The sequence below is a fragment of the Aythya ferina genome (assembly GCF_964211825.1).
Source record: "Aythya ferina genome assembly, chromosome: 10".
Classification (NCBI taxonomy): Eukaryota; Metazoa; Chordata; class Aves; order Anseriformes; family Anatidae; genus Aythya; species Aythya ferina.
The window spans coordinates 23,161,881-23,180,729 of record NC_140306.1 but is presented as its reverse complement, the minus strand read 5'-3'; the positions used below and the strand labels follow the sequence as shown (position 1 = coordinate 23,180,729).

The 18,849-nt window shown below is 45.1% G+C and overlaps 2 long non-coding RNA genes across 10 annotated transcripts in view; both read left to right on the top strand.

Annotated features, from left to right (window-relative positions):
- Positions 1-18,849, top strand: part of LOC311441849 — a 151,133-nt gene that overhangs the window by 58,366 nt on the left and 73,918 nt on the right. For 4 of the 9 annotated variants that reach the window (XR_014696258.1, XR_014696259.1, XR_014696260.1 and 1 more), the window contains 3 exons: positions 11,772-11,818; positions 11,909-12,045; positions 14,529-14,721. This is a non-coding gene — a long non-coding RNA (uncharacterized lncRNA). Of the gene's footprint in view, positions 1-1,438; positions 1,458-11,619; positions 11,639-11,771; positions 11,819-11,908; positions 12,046-14,528; positions 14,722-15,040; positions 15,060-18,849 lie in introns of those variants that run through there. The other 5 variants (XR_014696257.1, XR_014696261.1, XR_014696256.1 and 2 more) reach the window with 5 other exon arrangements.
- Positions 17,943-18,607, top strand: LOC311442403. Its single transcript, XR_014696629.1, has 2 exons — positions 17,943-18,091; positions 18,223-18,607. It is a non-coding gene; the product is annotated as an uncharacterized lncRNA (long non-coding RNA).

Genomic DNA, 18,849 nt, shown 5'->3' with positions numbered 1-18,849 from the left:
ATGCGGAAGACACTTGGTTCACGGATGGGAGCAGTTTTGTTACGCAAAGACAACGTAAAGCTGGATATGCTATAACAACTACTCAGCAGGTAATCGAGTCTAAGTCTTTACCCCCTGGAACATCAGCTCAAAAGGCGGAGATAGTTGCTCTCACGAGAGCATTGGAACTGGCAGCGGGAAAAAGGGTAAACATTTGGACAGATTCTAAATATACATTCGACGTGGTACGTGCTCATGGAGCAATTTGGAAAGAACATGGATTGCTGACCGCTCAGTGAAAACACAAAGTATGCTGAAGAAATTTTAAAATTGTTAGAGGCTGTAAAACAACCAGAAAAGGTAGCTATCATGCATTGTCAGGGACACCAAAAGGGGAACAGCGATTTTGAAATTGGAAAATCGATTGGCAGAGGCTAAGCAGGCAGCTGAAATAACTGAGGTGAAGGCATTGTCTTTGATACCAGACGGTAAAATCCAAACTATATCCAAATTATACAAAAGAAGACTTAAAATTAATTGAAGATTTGAAAGGTAAAATGAAACCAGATGGATGAGTATATTTAAAAGATAACCCCATAGTAATACCCTCTAGTTTGACATGGCCCATAGTTCTTACAGAACACAATAAAACGCACTGGGGAGCTGGCACACTGCATAAGAGCCTGAGTCAGACATTAGTGGGACGATATGATAAAACAAGTAACTCAACAATGTAGCATTTGCTTACACAATAACCCCAATACCAAGGATAGAATAAAATTTGGAATAATCGGTAAAGGAAATTATTCGGGGCAACAGTGGCAAATTGATTTTTCAGAACTCCCTAGAAAAGGGGGGTATCGTTATTTACTGGTTCTGACTGACACGTTTTCAGGAAGGCCTGAAGCCTTTCCCTGTCGAACAAACAAAGCAAGAGAAGTGGTTAAAGTCTTGTTAAATGAAATAATACCATGCTTTGGGATTCTAGTAGCAATGTCTTCTGATAGAGTTTCACATTTTTGTGCACAAGTGGTAGAACAGATAAGTAAGATTCTAAAGATAGACTGGCAACTGCATACTCCTTATAGACCACAGGCAAGTGGACAGGTAGAAAAAATGAACCATTTAATTAAACAATAAATAGCTAAAATTGGATAAGAAGCTAATTTGTCATGGCCTCAATCCCTCCCTTTAGCATTACTTGGAATTAGAGTTAAACCTAGAATAAAAGGAAATTTGAGTCCCTTCAAAATCTTATATGGAAGGCCATAGCAATTTCTATTTAGTGGAGAGGACCTAACGCAGTTAGGATCAGAATATTTATATGCTTATATAACTGAACTTCAGAAACAATTAAATAAAGTACATACATTTGTTTTAGGGACCAGGGCTAGAGGGTTGGATCAACCAATCCACCCCTTTATGCTCAGGGATTATATATATATAAAGACTTTTTCAGGACAACCCGTGCAGGAAAAATGGAAGGAAAGTGGATGGGAGCATACCAAGTATTACTGACAACACACACCGCCATTAAGATTAAGAAGCAAGCAGCTTGGATCCACAATTCAAGGGTGAAGAAGGCCCCGGCGAGGATATGGACCACCACTCCAATTGGACCAACAAAATTACGGTTTTCCAGATCCTAATGATTGCAGGGGTGCGGTTCTCGGATTTGGGGTGGGCAACTTGGGATGAGAACTTACACCTGACCTTAATACAAACAATTTCTCAAGTAACTAATAAGACGAACTGTTGGGTATGCACCCATCTGCCACAGCATGGGAATAAGGGTGTATCGTTAATTGGGATTCCCTTGCCTGCAAACTTATCTTGGACTAATTTGTGGGAAAACACGTCTTGGGGTCGAAAATATTAAGCAGTTTTGGAACTAGAAGCGAGTAGCTTCATGCCGTTAGAATCCTATTATGTATGTGTACAAAGGTGTAACCCGCCTAAGGGTATAGGAAAACAGCATTGTATAAATACGGATACTACTTATGTGGGAAATCAGACATCTTGTAATTGAACAATTGATATTAGTACGACTAGCGGCTGGGCAAATTCAACCAGCTGGACGGTTCCAGAAGGAAAAGGGTGGTATTGGCTATGCAATGATACAGCCCGTAAGGTCTTGCCTGAGAATTGGAAGGGAACTTGCACTCTTGGAGCGGTAGTCCCCAATATGACAGTACATGATGTAGTGCCTCGAGGTTACTTGAGAAATCATATCCGGAGAATCAGATGAAAAATTAACAACCGTTGGTAGAGAGACACACCCCTTTTCATAGTTTTGTGCGATGGTTTATCCCATGGTTAGGAGTGAGTGAATTGGAAAAGGCAATAGTTAATATTTCTGCAATTATAGAGAAGTTAGAAAACAAAATTCTGGATGCTATAAAGGCTCAACAAGAAGAGATATCTAGTTTATCACAGGTAGTGTTACAAAATCGGATGGCCCTAGACTTGTTACTGGCCACTCAAGGGGGAGTCTGTACAGTAATAAACACAAGTTGTTGTATGTATGTAGATCAGAGTGGAAGGATCTCTACCGACCTGGAAGAAATATGGAAGCAGACCAGGATCCTACATGAGATCAGTAAAGATGATCTTTCATGGAGTTTTAGTGAACTATGGAATAAGTTAACCTCCTGGTTGCCCAATTTCCAATGGTTGAAACAAGTATTCATTGCTCTAATCGTATTAGTAGTGTTAGGAATATTTGTGTGCATGTTGTTTAGATGCCTGCTTTGTTGTGTTACTGTAAATAAAGAAAGTATCTGATGCAAAAGAATTTGCATGGGAAAAGAAAAGGGGGGATTGATTAAGGAGGTATTGGGGAGGCAAGGACAATCCCCAGACAAGGACTGTATATCTCGAAACAAGACACTGGAACTCATGATAAGGAAGCGGCAGGCGGACAGAGAAACGAATGTAAGCACTATAAGTCTCGAAACTGGACATTGGAATTCATTATAAAGATACAACAAACGGGAGAATTGGCAACAACCAGCTCTTGCAATTAAGAAACATGCCAATTCAGCAGATTCCTGACCAAAGGTGAAAAGTACACTGTGAGGAAGACTCGGGGTCTTCCTCCCAAAGACCCCTGCCCACGTCCCAAAGACCCCTGCCCACAATTCTTGGAAGGCTCTGCGCAGGCGCAAGGTGCCAAAAGGCTAATTAGCATGAGAAGCGAGGGAAGGCGGGGATAGGTAATGCATATGTATAGGTGCTTGTAGAATATTGATAGACTGATTGTATAAATTCAAGACTGCTTTCTGCTTTGGGTATGCACGATAGGTGGAGAGATCCCCCGTGCATCCAGCGCTGCAATAAAGAATATACCACTTAAAGGAATTTTGGCTTCGATCTTTGAATCTAGGCTAGATAGGATGGGGCTCCAGGCACCTCTTCACCTGAGGAAACACACTGCCATCAGGCACCGCTGTGCCAGACAAGCTTGTTCTGCTAGAACACCCTACTCAGATGCACTGTGGCATTCAAGTGAACTGCTTTCATGCAAATATAACGACTGATGTTACAACCCACCTTGCCTGTGGCACCTGATGAACAGAAGAGTAAGCCACCGCAGCGCTTCAAAACCATCCCTGCACGTGCCGCTCCTTGTCGCTCTCTGGCCTTATCTCATATCCTTATCCACTTCTGTGGAGAGCCTGCCACGGCACCTGCAAAGCAAGACGGACACCTTTCATAGTCACCTTGTGCTACTTGGTCGTTCTGCTCCAACCCAGCTCATGACCAGCCCCTCTTCTTACACAGCTCTTCAGAGTGCAGTTTGCTCCTTTGAGCCTGTGCGAGACACCTGTGAAAGAAAAAGAAACGCATAGGCCGATGCAGCATCCAAAGACACAGCACAACTAGGTAAGTTACTCTCATCTGCTCCCTTACCTCTGCCGCTTACCAGCCCCCGAGGCAGATGCTTCAATCTACCCTCTTCAAACAGCTACAACACCTCTAAAAGACAAAGAGGGGATGCTTAGAGGAACAGTGAGACCTACAACACAACAACTGCTACATCTGTTCCTCACTCACCTTGCCAGAGGCAGCTCTGCGTGTGACGTCCCAGGTTGTACACTGCGTTACCTAACCCTTACCGTAACCCTTACCCTAACCCTTCTCACCCTTACCATTACCCAAATCCTTACCTTTACTTTTTCCTTACCCTTACTCTTTCCTTTAACCATAACCTTACCCTTACCCTATACCTTACTCCAACCCTTCCCCTTACCTTCCCCTTCCCCTTACACTTAACCTAACCCTTACCCTTCTGCTTCCCCTAAAACATATCCTAACACTTTCCCTTACCCTTAAACTTACCCTAACCCTTTCTATTACCCTTACACTTACTCTTGCCCTAATCCTTGCTTGCACCCTTACACTTATCCTAACCCTTACCCTTACCCTTACTCAAACCCTTACTCTAACCCTTACCCTGACCCGTACCATTTCCCTTACCCTTACCCTTATTCATACCATTACCCTTACCCTTAACCTTACCCTTACCCTAACACTTACCCTAACCCTTAACCTTTCTGCTACACTTACCCTTTTCCTAAACCTAAACCTTACCCTTACCCTTACCCTTAACCTAAGCCTAAACCTCAAACCTTACCGTAAACCTTACCCTTTCTGCTACACTTACCCTTAGCCTAAATCTAAACCTTACACTTACCCTTACTGTTACCCTCACCCTTACCATTACCCATACCCTTATCCTTACCCTAACCCTTACCTTTACACTGACTGTTACCATTAACCTTACACTTACCCTAACACTTATCCTGAACCTAACCCTTACCCTAAACCTTACCCCAACCCTTACATTAACCCTAACCCTTACCCTAAACCTTACACTTACTCTTAACATTAACCTTACCCTTAACCTTTAGCTAATACTTAACCTTACGTTTTTCTCACCCTAACCCTATAATTAGCCATAACCATTACGCTAACACTTAACCTTACCCTTACAATAAGCCATACAACAACACTTAAATGTACACTTACGCTTACAGTTACCCTAGGAATTACTCGTTCAATGACTCCTACCCTTACCCTTACACTTACCCTTACCCTTACCCTTCTCCATACCATTACCCTTACCCTAAACCTTACACTTACCCTTATCCTTACCCTAACCCTCACCCTTACCATTAACCATACCCTTACTCTTCTCCTTACCCTAAACCTTACCCCAACCCTTACCCTAACCCTTACATTAACCCTAACCCTTAACCTAAACCTTACACTTACTCTTAACCTTAACCTTACCCTTAAACTAATACATACCCGTACATTTCCCTCACCATAACCCTAATTTTAACAGTACCCATTACCCTAACACTTATCCTTACCTAACCCTAACCCTTACTCTAACCCTTACCCTGACCTGTACCCTTACACTTACCCTTACCCTTACACTTACCCTAACCCTTTCCCTTACCATTACCGATACCCTTACCCTTACCCTTACCCTTACCATTACCATTAACCTAACCCTTATCCTAACACCCTTACCCTAATCCTACACCTTTCTGCTACACTTACCCTTAGCCTAAATCTAAACCTTACACTTACCCTTACCCTTTCCCTCACCCTTACCATTACCCATATCCTTACTCTTCCTTTTACCGTTATCATTAACCTTAACCTTACCCTATCCCTTACAATTATCCTTGTCCATACAACTTACCCTTACCCTAACACTTACCCTTAACCTAACTCTACACCTAAACCTTACCTGAAACCTTACCCTGACCCTTACATTAACCCTAACCCTTATCCTAAACCTTACTCTTAACCTTAACCTTACCTGTAACCTTAACCTAATCCTTACCCTTACGTTTCCCTCACCATAAGCCTAAAATTTACCCTAACCATTACCCTAACACCCTTACCCTAACCCTTACTCTAACCCTTACAATGACCCATACCCTTACACATACACTTACACTTACTCTTACCCTAAACCTTACCCTTACCCTAACACTTACCCTTATCGTAAACCTTACCCTTTCTGCTACACTTACCATTAGCCTAAATCTAAATCTTACACTTACCCTTACTTGAACCGAATACTTACCCTTACGTTTCCCTCACCCTAACCCTAAAATTAACCCTAACCATTATTCTAACCCTTACCCTCACCCATACCCTTACACTCACCCTTACCCTTACATTACCCTAACTCTTACCCATACCATAACCCATACCCTAACACATATTTGTACCCTTAACCTTACCGTTACCCTTACCCTTACTCTATCCGTTACCCTTACGCTTACCCTCAAGGGTAAGGTTTATGTTAAGGGTAAGCGTAAGGGTAAGGGATAGAGTAAGGGTAAGGGTAAGGTTAAGGGTAACGGTAAGGTTAAGGGTACAAATATGTGTTAGGGTATGAGTTATGGTATGGGTAAGAATTAGGGTAAGTGTAAGGGTAAGGGTCAGGGTAATGGTAAGAGTAAGGGTTAGGGTTAGGGTAAGGTTAAGTGTTAGGGTAATGGTTAGGGTTAGTTTTAGGGTTAAAGTCAGGAAAATGTATGCGTAAGTATTAGGTGAATGTTAAGGGTAAGGTTAAGGTTAAGAGTAAGTGTAAGGTTTAGGGTAAGGGTTAGGGTTAATGTAAGGGTCAGGGTAAGGGTTGGGGTAAGGTTTAGGGTAAGGGTTAGGTTACGAATAAGTGTTAGGGTAAGGGTAAGGTTAATGGTAACCGTAAGTGTAAGGGTAAGGTTTAGGGTAAGGGGAAGAGTAAGGGGAAGGGGAAGTCTAAGGGTCCGGGTCAGGGTAAAAGTTAGAGTAAGGGTTAGGGTTAAGGTTCGGTAAGGATAAGTGTTAGGGTAATGGTTACGGTTAATTTTAGGGTTATGGTGAGGGAAACGTAAGGGTATGTATTAGTTTAAGGGTAAGGTTAAAGTTAAGATTAAGTGTAAGGTTTAGGTTAAGGGTTAGGGTTAGAGTAAGGGTTAGGGTTAGGGATAGGGTTAGGGTTAGGGTTAATGTAAGGGTCAGGGTAAGGGTTGGGGTAAGGTTTAGTTTAAGGGTAAAAGTATAATGGTAAGGGTAAGAGTGAAGGTTAGGGTAATGGTTAGATTTAGGTAAGGGTGAGGGTTAGGGTAAGGTTTAGAATTAGGCAAAGGGTAAGTGTAGCAGAAAGGGTAAGGTTTAGGATACGAGTAAGTGTTAGGATAAGGGTAAGGTTTAGGGTTAGCTTAATAGTAAGGTTAAGGGTAATTGTACGAGTAATTGCTAGGGTAAGTGCAAGCGTAAGTGTACATGTAAGTGTTGTTGTATGGCTTATGGTAAGGGTAAGGTCAAGGGTAAGGTTTATGTTAAGGGTAACCGTAAGGGTAAGGGATAGAGTAAGGGTAAGGGTAGGGTTAAGGGTAACGGTAAGGTTAAGGGTACAAATATGTGTTAGGATATGGGTTATGGTATGGGTAAGAATTAGGGTAAGTATAAGGGTAAGGGTAAGTGTAAGGGTACAGGTCAGGGTAAGGGTTAGAGTAAGGGTTAGGGTTAGGGTTAGGGTAAGGTTAAGTGTTACGGTAATGGTTAGGGTTAGTTTTAGGGTTAAAGTCAGGAAAACGTATGCGTAAGTATTAGGTGAATGTTAAGGGTAAGGTTAAGGTTAAGAGTAAGGGTAAGGTTTAGGGTAAGGGTTAGGGTTAATGTAAGGGTCAGGGTAAGGGTTGGGGTAAGGTTTAGGGTAAGGGTTAGGTTCAGGATAAGTGTTAGGGTAAGGGTAAGGTTAATGGTAACCGTAAGTGTAAAGGTAAGGGTTACGGTAAGGGTAAGAATAAGGGTATGGGTAATGGTAAGGGTGAGGGTTAGGCTAAGGGTAAGTGTAAGGTTTAGATTTAGGCTAAGGGTAAGTGTAGCAGAAAGGGTAAGGTTTACGGTAAGGGTAAGTGTTAGGATAAGGGTAAGGTTTAGGGTTAGGTTAAGGGTATGGGATCGGGTAAGGGTAAGGGTAAGGGTAAGGGTAAGGGTAAGGGTAAGGGTAAGGGTAAGGGTAAGGGTAAGGGTAAGGGTTATGGTAAGGGTACGGGTACGGGTAGAAGTATGTGTTAGAGTATGGGTTATGGTAAAGGTAAGGGTTAGGGTAAGGGTAAGTGTTGGGGTAATGGTTAGGGTTAATTTTAGGGTTAGGGTGAGGGAAAAGTAAGGGCAAGTATTAGGTTAAGGTTAAGGGTAAGGTTAAGGTTAAGTGTAAGTTTTAGGGTAAGGGTTAATGTAAGGGTCAGGGTAAGGGTTCAGGTAAGGTTTAGGGTTAGGGTTAGGTTAAGGTTAAGTGTTAGAGTAAGCGTAAGTAGTATGGATAAGGATAAGTGTAAGGGATAGGGTAAGGGTAAGTGTTCGGGTAAGGGTAAGGTTAATGGTAACCGTAAGTGTAAGGGTAAGGGTTAGGGTAAGGGGAAGAGTAAGAGGAAGGGGAAGGGGAAGTCTAAGGGTCCGGGTCAGGGTAAAAGTTAGAGTAAGGGTTAGGGTTAGGGTTCGGTAAGGATAAGTGTTAGGGTAATGGTTACGGTTAATTTTAGGGTTATGGTGAGGGAAACGTAAGGGTATGTATTAGTTTAAGGGTAAGGTTAAAGTTAAGATTAAGTGTAAGGTTTAGGTTAAGGGTTAGGGTTAGAGTAAGGGTTAGGGTTAGGGTTAGGGATAGGGTTAGGGTTAGGGTTAATGTAAGGGTCAGGGTAAGGGTTGGGGTAAGGTTTAGTTTAAGGGTAAAAGTATAATGGTAAGGGTAAGAGTGAAGGTTAGGGTAATGGTTAGATTTAGGTAAGGGTGAGGGTTAGGGTAAGGTTTAGAATTAGGCAAAGGGTAAGTGTAGCAGAAAGGGTAAGGTTTAGGATAAGGGTAAGTGTTAGGATAAGGGTAAGGTTTAGGGTTAGCTTAATAGTAAGGTTAAGAGTAATTGAATGAGTAATTGCTAGGGTAAGTGCAAGCGTAAGTGTACATGTAAGTGTTGTTGTATGGTTTATGATAAGGTTTAGGTTAAGGTTAAGGTTTATGTTAAGTGTAAGTGTAAGGGTAACGGAGACAGTAAAGGTAAGGGTAAGGGGAACGGTAAGGTTAAGGCTACAAGTACGTGTTAGGGTATGGGTTATGGTAAGGGTAAGGGTTAGGGTAAGGGTAAGTGTAAGGGTACGGGTCAGGGTAAGGGTTAGAGTAAGGGTTAGAGTTACGGTTAGGGTTAGGGTAAGGGTAAGTGTTGGGGTAATGGTTAGGGTTAATTTTAGGGTTAGGGTGAGGGAAACGTAAGGGTAAGTGTTAGGCTAATGGTTAAGGGTAAGGTTAAGAGTAAGTGTAAGTGTAAGTTTTAGGGTAAGGGTTAGGGTTAATGTAAGGTTCAGGTTAAGGGTTGGGGTAAGGTTTAGGGTTAGGGTTAGGTTAAGGGTAAAGATTAGGGCAAGGGTAAGGGCATGGATAAGGATAAGTGTAAGTGTTAGGGTAAGGGTAATGTTAAAGGTAACAGTAAGTGTAAGGAGAAGGGTTAGGGTAAGGGTAAGTGTAAGAGTATTGGTAATGATAAGGGTGAGGGTTACAGTAGGGGTAAATGCAAGGTTTAGATTTTGGCTAAGGGTAAGTGTAGCAGAAAGGGTAAGGTTTACTGTAAGGTTTCGGCTTAGGTTAAGGTTAAGGGTAAGGGTAAGGGTAATTGTACGAGTAATTTTAGGGTTAGGGTAAGGTCAAGTGTTAGGGTAATGTTTAGGGTTAATTTTAGGGTTAGGGTGAGGGAAACGTAAGGGTAAGTATTAGGTTACAGCTAAGGTTAAGGTTAAGAGTAAGTGTAAGGTTTAGGGTAAGGGTTAGGGTTAATTTAAGGGTCAGGGTAAGGGTTGGGGTAAGGTTTAGGGTAAGGGTTAGGTTAAGGGTAAGTGTTAGGGTAAGAGTAAGGTTAATGGTAACCGTAAGTGTAAAGGTAAGGGTTACGGTAAGGGTAAGAATAAGGGTATGGGTAATGGTAAGGGTGAGGGTAACAGTAAGGGTAAGTGTAAGGTTTAGATTTAGGCTAAGGGTAAGTGTAGCAGAAAGGGTAAGGTTTACGGTAAGGGTAAGTGTTAGGATAAGGGTAAGGTTTAGGGTTAGGTTAAGGGTAAGGGATAGGGTAAGGGATAGGGTAAGGGATAGGGATAGGGTAAGGTAAGGGTAAGGGTTAGGGTAACAGTAAGGGTAAGGGTACGGGTAGAAGTATGTGTTAGAGTAGGGGTTATGGTAAGGGTAAGGGTAAGGGTAAGGGTTAGGGTAAGAGTAAGTGTAAGGGTATGTGTAAGTGTACGGGTCACTGTAAGTGTTAGAGTAAGGGTTATGTTAGGGGTAACTGTTAGGGTAATGGTTAGGGTTAATTTTAGGGTTAGTGTGAGGAAAACGAAAAGGTAAGTATTAGGTTAAGGTTAAGAGCAAGTGTAAGGTTTAGGTTAAGGGTAAGGGTTAATGTAAGCGTCCTGGAAAGGGTTCAGGTAAGGTTTAGGGTTAGAGTTAGGTTAGGGTTAAGTGTTAGGAAAAGGGTAAGTTGTATGTATAAGAATAAGTGTGAGAGTAAGGGTATTGGTAATGATAAGGGTGAGGGTTAAGGATAAGGTATAAGGATAAGAGTATTTTAATTTTTTAATTCAATTAATTTTAAATTAAAATTTTTTAATTTAATTAATTAATATTTTAATTGTACGAGTAATTGTTAGGGTAAGTTTAAGCGTTGTTGTATGGCTTATTTTAAGGGTAAGGTTAAGTGTTAGCGTAATGGTTATGGTTAATTATAGGGTTAGGGTGAGAAAAACGTAAGGTTAAGTATTAGCTTAAGGTTAAGGGTAAGGTTAATGTTAAGAGTAAGTGTAAGGTTTAGGGTAAGGGTTAGGGTTAATGTAAGGGTCAGGGTAAGGGTTGGGGTAAGGTTTAGGGTAAGGGTTAGGTTTAGGATAAGTGTTAGGGTAAGTGTAAGGTTAATGGTAACTGTAAGTGTAAAGGTAAGGGTTAGGGTAAGGATAAGGGTATGGGTAATGGTAAGGGTGAGGGTTATGCTAAGAGTAAGTGTAAGGTTTAGATTTCGGCTAAGGGTAAGTGTAGCAGAAAGGGTAAGCTTTAAAGTAAGGTTTAAGGTTTAGGGTTAGGTTAAGGGTAAGGGTAAGGGTACGGGTCAGGGTAAGGGTTAGAGTAAGGGTTTGAGTAAGGGTAAGGGTAAGGGTTAGGATAAGTGTAAGGGTGCAAGCAAGGATTAGGGCAAGAGTAAGTGTAAGGGTAATAGAAAGGGTTAGGGTAAGTTTAAGGGTAAGGGAAAGTGTTAGGATATGTTTTAGGGGAAGCAGAAGGGTAAGGGTTAGGTTAAGTGTAAGGGGAAGGGGAAGGTAAGGGGAAGGGTTGGAGTAAGGTATAGGGTAAGGGTAAGGTTATGGTTAAAGGAAAGAGTAAGGGTAAGGAAAAAGTAAAGGTAAGGATTTGGGTAATGGTAAGGGTGAGAAGGGTTAGGGTAAGGGTTACGGTAAGGGTTAGGTAACGCAGTGTACAACCTGGGACGTCACACGCAGAGCTGCCTCTGGCAAGGTGAGTGAGGAACAGATGTAGCAGTTGTTGTGTTGTAGGTCTCACTGTTCCTCTAAGCATCCCCTCTTTGTCTTTTAGAGGTGTTGTAGCTGTTTGAAGAGGGTAGATTGAAGCATCTGCCTCGGGGGCTGGTAAGCGTCAGAGGTAAGGGAGCAGATGAGAGTAACTTACCTAGTTGTGCTGTGTCTTTGGATGCTGCATCGGCCTATGCGTTTCTTTTTCTTTCACAGGTGTCTCGCACAGGCTCAAAGGAGCAAACTGCACTCTGAAGAGCTGTGTAAGAAGAGGGGCTGGTCATGAGCTGGGTTGGAGCAGAACGACCAAGTAGCACAAGGTGACTATGAAAGGTGTCCGTCTTGCTTTGCAGGTGCCGTGGCAGGCTCTCCACAGAAGTGGATAAGGATATGAGATAAGGCCAGAGAGCGACAAGGAGCGGCACGTGCAGGGATGGTTTTGAAGCGCTGCGGTGGCTTACTCTTCTGTTCATCAGGTGCCACAGGCAAGGTGGGTTGTAACATCAGTCGTTATATTTGCATGAAAGCAGTTCACTTGAATGCCACAGTGCATCTGAGTAGGGTGTTCTAGCAGAACAAGCTTGTCTGGCACAGCGGTGCCTGATGGCAGTGTGTTTCCTCAGGTGAAGAGGTGCCTGAAGCCCCATCCTATCTAGCCTGCACACAATTATCTGAGAATGAAAGCTGCTTTCCAGTAATTCAGAAAGCCAAGTTACGTCTCAGCCTTGAGCATCTCGGGCTTTTGGGCCTGTCTGTAACATTTGGCACCAGCACTAATATTTTTTTTGGCATATGTTTAGCGTTTGGGGCCTGTGTCTGGGATTTGGGCCCTGTCTCGAACCAGTGGGGCTTTGTCCTGGGTTTTGGAGCCTGCCTCTAGAGTTCAGGGCCTGTGATTAGGCTTTTGGGGTCTGTGTCTGGGGGCCGGTATCTGGGGGCAAGGGGGGAGCTGCTTGTAGACCCTTGGGGCCGGCATTGAGGGGGTTGGGAGCTGACTCTACACCTTTGGGGCCTGCTTCTGGGGGCGGGGTGGGGTTGAGACCAGCATCTGGGGGAGGGGTGGGAGCTCTTTGTATTCCTTTGGAGCCTGTGTCGGGGGGCGGGGGGGGGGGGGGGGGGGGGGAAGGGGAGGGTTGGTTGGGAGGTGCTTGTACACTGTTGGAGCCTGGGTTGAGGGAGGAGGTTTGGAGCTGCTTCTACACCTTTGGGCCTGGCATCGGGGGTAGGGGGTTGGGTGCTGGTTGTAGGGGCCTGTGTTTGGGGGGGGGGGGCTTGGGACCTGCGTCTGGGGGAGGGGTGGGAGCTGCTTGTACACCTTTGGGGCCTGCATGTGTGGGGGGTCAGGGCCTGTGTCTAGCGGGCTGGGAACTGCTTGTACAATGTAGGAATCTGTTTCTGCAGGGTGGCTGGGAGCTGTTTGTACAACTTTGGGGCCAGCATCTGGGGGTGGCTGGGAGCTGCCTGTACACTGTAGGGGCCTGTGTTTGTGGGGGCCTTGGGGGCCTCCCTCGGGGGGGGGGGGGGAGGGTTGGGAGCTGCTTGTATAGGGTAGGGGGCGTGCCTGGCAGGGGTTGGGAGCTGCTTGTAGAATTTGGGTCGCTGTGTCTGGGGGGGCGGTTGGGGCCTGTGTCTCAGGGGTGTTGGGAACTGGTTGTACACCTTTGGGTCCTGTCTCAGGGGGGGAGCTACTTGTACACTTTTGGGGTCTGTATTTGAGGGGGGTTGGGAGCTGCTTGTGCACTTTTGGACCTATGTTTAGGCTGGTTGGGAGTTGCTCATGCATTCTAGGTGCCTCCCTTTTGAGAAGGGTTGGGGCCTGCATCTGTGGGTGGTTGGGAGCTGCTTGTACACTATAGGGGCCATGGTCTTGGAGGGGGGTCTGGGCTGTTTATACACCTTTGTGGCCTGTGTTTGGGGGGGGGGGGGTGTGGGCCTGTGCCTGGGGAAGTTGGGAGCTGTTTGTTCACTCTAGGAGCCTCCATTTGGGGGTCTTTGGGGCCTCCCTTTGAGGGGGAGGGAGTTGGGAGTTGGTTGTACACCTCCGCATCCCATGTCTTGGGGGGGGTGGGGGGAGTGGGACCGGTCTCTGAAGGGGCGGGTTGTGAGCTGCTTGTACACCTGTGTCGGGGGGAGTGTAGGGGGGATGGCGGGGGTCGGGTCCGGGTCTTGGGCCAGTGTCTGGGTGGAATCCAGTTCTTGGGAGGGGGTGGTGGGGTAGGAGCTGCTTGTGGGCAGTTGGGGTCTGCATCTGGGTGTGGTTGGTGCCTGCTTCTGTTGGCAGTTTGGGGCCTGCTTGTAGACTTGTGCAGCCTGGGTTTGGGGGCTTTTCTGTAACGTTTGGGGCCTGCATTTTTGCTTTGAGATGCATCTTGAGCTTTTGAGGCCTAGCAGTAGCATTTGGGGCCTGCATCTGGGGCTTTTCTGTAGCATTTTGGTTGCGTATTTGTGATTTGGGGCCTGTATCGTGGGTTTTGCCTTTTTTGTAGTTTCCATCTTTGTGTGTGTGTGTTTCGTTGTTGGTTGTCTGGGGTTAGGGGCAGTTTGGGGTTTGGATTAAGGTCAGTGTCATTAGCGTTAGGGGGTTGATAATAAGGGTTAGGGTTGTGGTTAGAGTTGTTAGGTTTAAGGGGAATAAGGATTTCAGGGTAAGGGGATCAAGGTTGTGGGAATAAAAATGTTGTTTTTGCGCAGTTACATCCTGTAGAGGGAAGGAAGGTGGTATTGAGATATGCTTGCAGTGATAAGACAGCTTAACAGTGTGAAATGAGTTCATCTGATTCGTGTCAATATGGAACAATGCTAGGGCCGCATGATATGATGAAAAGTCTGAGAAAACCAGAGTGGTTAATATATATAGTTCTTGTATCTTGCAAAGGAATGGTCCATCAATTCGGGTCAATAGGGGATAAGAGAACAAAGGGGTTTCAGAATAACTGCTAACTATTACAACTGTTGCATGGGACACTATGCAAGTGTCTGCCATCCAGCCAAGATGGACAAAGGAGATGGACAAGAGAAAAGCCTGGGAGGAAGACTACGAGCCTTCAGTACGAGCGGCCCCCAGAGGGACCACCGGAGACTGATAACGCCTGCACCAGTGGGAGGGTTTGGATTCTGGGAACTAATTAGAATAACCCTGCCTTTTGTAGAAGTAGTAATGAATATGTATTAGCCTAGCAGCATAAAAACCAGCCGCCTGATGTAACTTGTGTGCGTCTTGGTGGAGCAGAGACTCCTGGCGCACCCAGCGCTGCTTGCTTACCTCTATTCATTTAATAAATTGTAAATTTCAATTGCAATCCTATTTGGGACCCAGTCATTTATTACAAGTGGGCGCTCGTCCGGGAGGGCTTTGGTTCCTGATTTCTGGTTTGATCTAGGAGAGGCACCCCCACCATTTGGTGGCTGCTGTTTGAGTCAGGTCGGAACTAATGGCATCTTGAACCTGAATAAAGGTAAGCAAAGTTTCTGATTCTTTTTTTCAGCTCCCTTGCCAGCTGCAGCACTATATTTTGCCCGTAATTGTGTGTGTGAAGATCCGAACGAAGATGACGGAGTCGTAAGCATTTAAAGCATATACCGTTCGGTTGGGTGGGGTTCGGTTGCCTGTGTGTGTAAGAGTGTGACTGAGATGGAACTTAGTTCCGAAGCGATTGTGAAGGTCTTCTAACCGCGTTTTCAATCTCCCACGAGGGACGTGGCCGGTGAAGGACCGAAGGGATTCCTATAGGATTTGTGGGTGTGTGATAGGTCCTCGACCCCCTGCAAGACACTCTTACTAAGGTAACCAAGGGCTGTGGGAATTGCCAGAGTAAAATTCCTAGATGGGTCAGACAAAATCGAAGACCAGAGACCAGAAGAAAGGGAGCAAATTACCAGTCATACCACCAGAAAGTCCATTAGGAATAACGATTCGAAATTGGAATGATAGGGACCCCAGAAAAGGAAAAAGTAAATTAAAAATGGTCCAGTATTGTGTGACAGAATGGCCAAAGGAGCCTTTAAGACTACATGTCTTTTGGCCTGTTTTTGGATCCTTCAAAGACTGGATTTGCCAGGCCTTAAATATCCATGTTAATTCAAAGGAAGCTTTTAGCCAGGAAGAAAGTGATTATGCAGGATTATGGATCAGGAGGACTTCAGGTCCTTTTCCAGCCTCAATATTTACACTAAAAGCAGGTAAGAAATTTGAAGAACAAGAAGAACATGAAAAAGAAAAAGAAGATAAACGTGAGCCGTTGGATAAGCTACCACCTCCATATCCTAACAATCCACCCCCGGCGGCTCCCCCTCCGGTGGCTGTGGTATCGCCACCAGTACCACCGTTGCCCCAGCTTCCACCACCAACAGCACCAGAATTAGACTGACCTCCGGCCGCATGCAGGAGAAGTAGGACGGATGTATCTGAGAGGGCTTCTCTATATCCCTTAAGGGAGGTAACTGGTATATAACTGGTGCGCGTCTTGGTGGAACAGAGACTCCCGGCGTACCCAGCACTGTTTGCTTACCTCTATTCATTCAGTGAATTGTAAACTTTGATTGTAATCCTATTTGGGACTTTTATTTATTATAACAGACAACCTTGTAAAACGCAGACAACCAGAATCCTTACAGCAATTAGGTGGAAATCACGGCGTAAGAAACATTACCACCTCAAAGAGTAAAAACCTCAAAAGAAATGTGACTTGTAACAGGCCAGCAGCTGTGTATTTTCTGTGAAGCACCAGCTAGATTATGAACCTTGAATAGCACAGTTAAAGGGGAAACAGGGGAGGGTCCCGGTCCTCGGCAGAAAAAAAAAGTGTATAAACTGTGTATGGAATTAGTAGGCACCCTCCTGCTTGTGGGACACCCGCCATTGTAATCTCGAATAATAATGCTACTGTACTGAGATCCTCGACTCAGCCTATGCTATTTGCTACAGATAAGACAATGAACAAACATTTATGGTGTATTACCCTAAGTTTTTGGGTTAGGGTTTTTTGCGTCTTAATGTTTTGGGGTTAGGGTTTGGAGCGCCCTAAGTTTTTGGGCTAGGGCTTTGAGCATTCCTAACGTTTTGGGTTGGGTTTGGGTTTTGAGCATCCTAAGATTTTGTTAGGGGTTTTAGGCATAGGTCTTCAGGGTTTTAGTGTGGTAAATAGTTTGGGTTAGATCTGTAGGGGTTTCGAGGTTTTTTGGATGTTAGGGCTTGAGGCCTTTTTTGTAAGGGCTGTGAGGGTTCCAGTGAGTGCTGGTAAATGCAGTTCTCGAGCTCTCAGTCTGTGATTGGCCATGCTGGCTGTGCGGGGAATGCTGGTAGGTGTAGTTTTCCGGCACTGGGAGGCCATGTTGTGTGCCCAGAGCATGCCGGGAGATGTAGTTCTCGGGACTCCGGACTTCCGGGAGGCCATGTTGCGTTCCCAGAGTATGCCGGGAAATGTAGTTTTCGGATTCGGGACTTCCGGGAGGCCATGTTGAATGCCCAGAGCATACCGGGAGATGTAGTTCTCGGGAACTAGGGTTAGGGTTAGGGGCTAGGGCTGGGGCTAGAGTTAGGGTTTCGGGTGAGGGTTGGGGTTGGGGGTTATTGTTAGGGTTAGTGGTTTAGGGTTAGGCTTAGAGGGTTATGGTTAGGGATAGGTTAGGGGTAGGTTTAGAGGGTTAGGGTAAGGGTTAGGGGTTAGGGGTTGGGACTGTGGTTAGGCTTAGGGTAAGGGTTAGGGTGAGAGTATTAGGGTTAGGGTTCGGGTTCAGATTAGGGTAAGGTTAAGGGTTAGGGCAAAGGTAAGTGTTAGGGTAAGGCTAAGGGTAAGGCTTAGGGTGAGGATAAGGTTTAGGGAAAGGGTTAGGTTTAGGGTAAGGGTAGGGTAAGGATTAGGGTAAGGGTAAGGATTAGGGTTAGGTTTAGGGTAAGAATAAGGGTAAGCTAATGGTTAGGATAAGGGTAAGGGTTAGGGTAAAGGTTTTCATTTGTTAAAGCTGAAACGCAGTATGCAATCTGGGACGTCACAGCCAGAGCTGCCTATGGCAAGGTGAGAGAGGAAAAGATGGAGCAGATGTTCTACTCCTAGTTTTTTCTTTATACGTAAATAAAAGTTTGAGCTAATTCCAGTTGGAAGAGTTCCAATTACTTGCTTGGTCATAATGTCTTTTAATATTGAAAGCTGCAGCAAAAGCATGGGGATTTTTGCTTCTAGAAACACCCTAGATCTCTTGTCTGCACTATGCATGCTTTTGAGCTAAAACTGATTAAAAAATAAAAAGAAAAATCACACACGCACACAAAAAAAAAAAAAGCCGCCACAGCTGCTGCTGCTGCTCTCTTCCTACTTCCTTGTGCTTTGCCCCTACCCTTCCCAGGTGATTGGATTTGGGTGCTAGTCGGGGCCAAATGGTATGTGAGTCCCAGGCATCCCCTCAGAGAGCTCATTCTGCTTGGGCTGCTCTTTGGGGTGTTTGTTTTTCCTTCGGTCAGTTGCAGGCTTCTTCAGGTGGATGAGAGTTTATGGACTGATGCGTTTCCAAGTAGCGAGGGGTACGCACATCTTTTTGAGGTAACAGCTAGTAGGATCTGTTAGAATAAACTAATGTAGTATTGATGCCTTTATTGCATGCAGTTCTTTATCAGGTGAATAACTGTTGCGAGTAACTGAAGTCAATGTTACTTGGTGTGTTTGCTATGCAGTGCCTGTGCGGACTATTGCACGAGACACAGCTTTCTGACATCTGGCCCAGCAACTACTAAATAAGGGGAGGGGAGAAGCTGAAGAACGACCAAAGGACAAAGCCTGGGAGGAAGACTACGAGCCTTCAGTACGAGCGGCCCCCAGAGGGACCACCGGAGACTGATAACGCCTGCACCAGTGGGAGGGTTTGGATTCTGGGAACTAATTAGAATAACCCTGCCTTTTGTAGAAGTAGTAATGAATATGTATTAGCCTAGCAGCATAAAAACCAGCCGCCTGATGTAACTTGTGTGCGTCTTGGTGGAGCAGAGACTCCTGGCGCACCCAGCGCTGCTTGCTTACCTCTATTCCTTTAATAAATCATAAACATTAATTGTAAGCCTATTTGGGACTCGGTCATTTATTACAAGTGGGACCTCCCGATGGGTGGAAGCTGTCGGGATAGCTCGGGATGCTGAGGCGTGGTGCTGCAAGGAGGTTGGTGGTCGGTGGCGCCCTGGGGCAGGCCGAATTGGGAGGGGGCGAGGCGGCGGGTGGTCGGTGGCTTCTGTGGAAAAGGCGCTTGTATGGGGGGCTGCGCATTCAGAGGAACCTTGACAGGCTGCAGATAGGGGCAGGCAGGAACC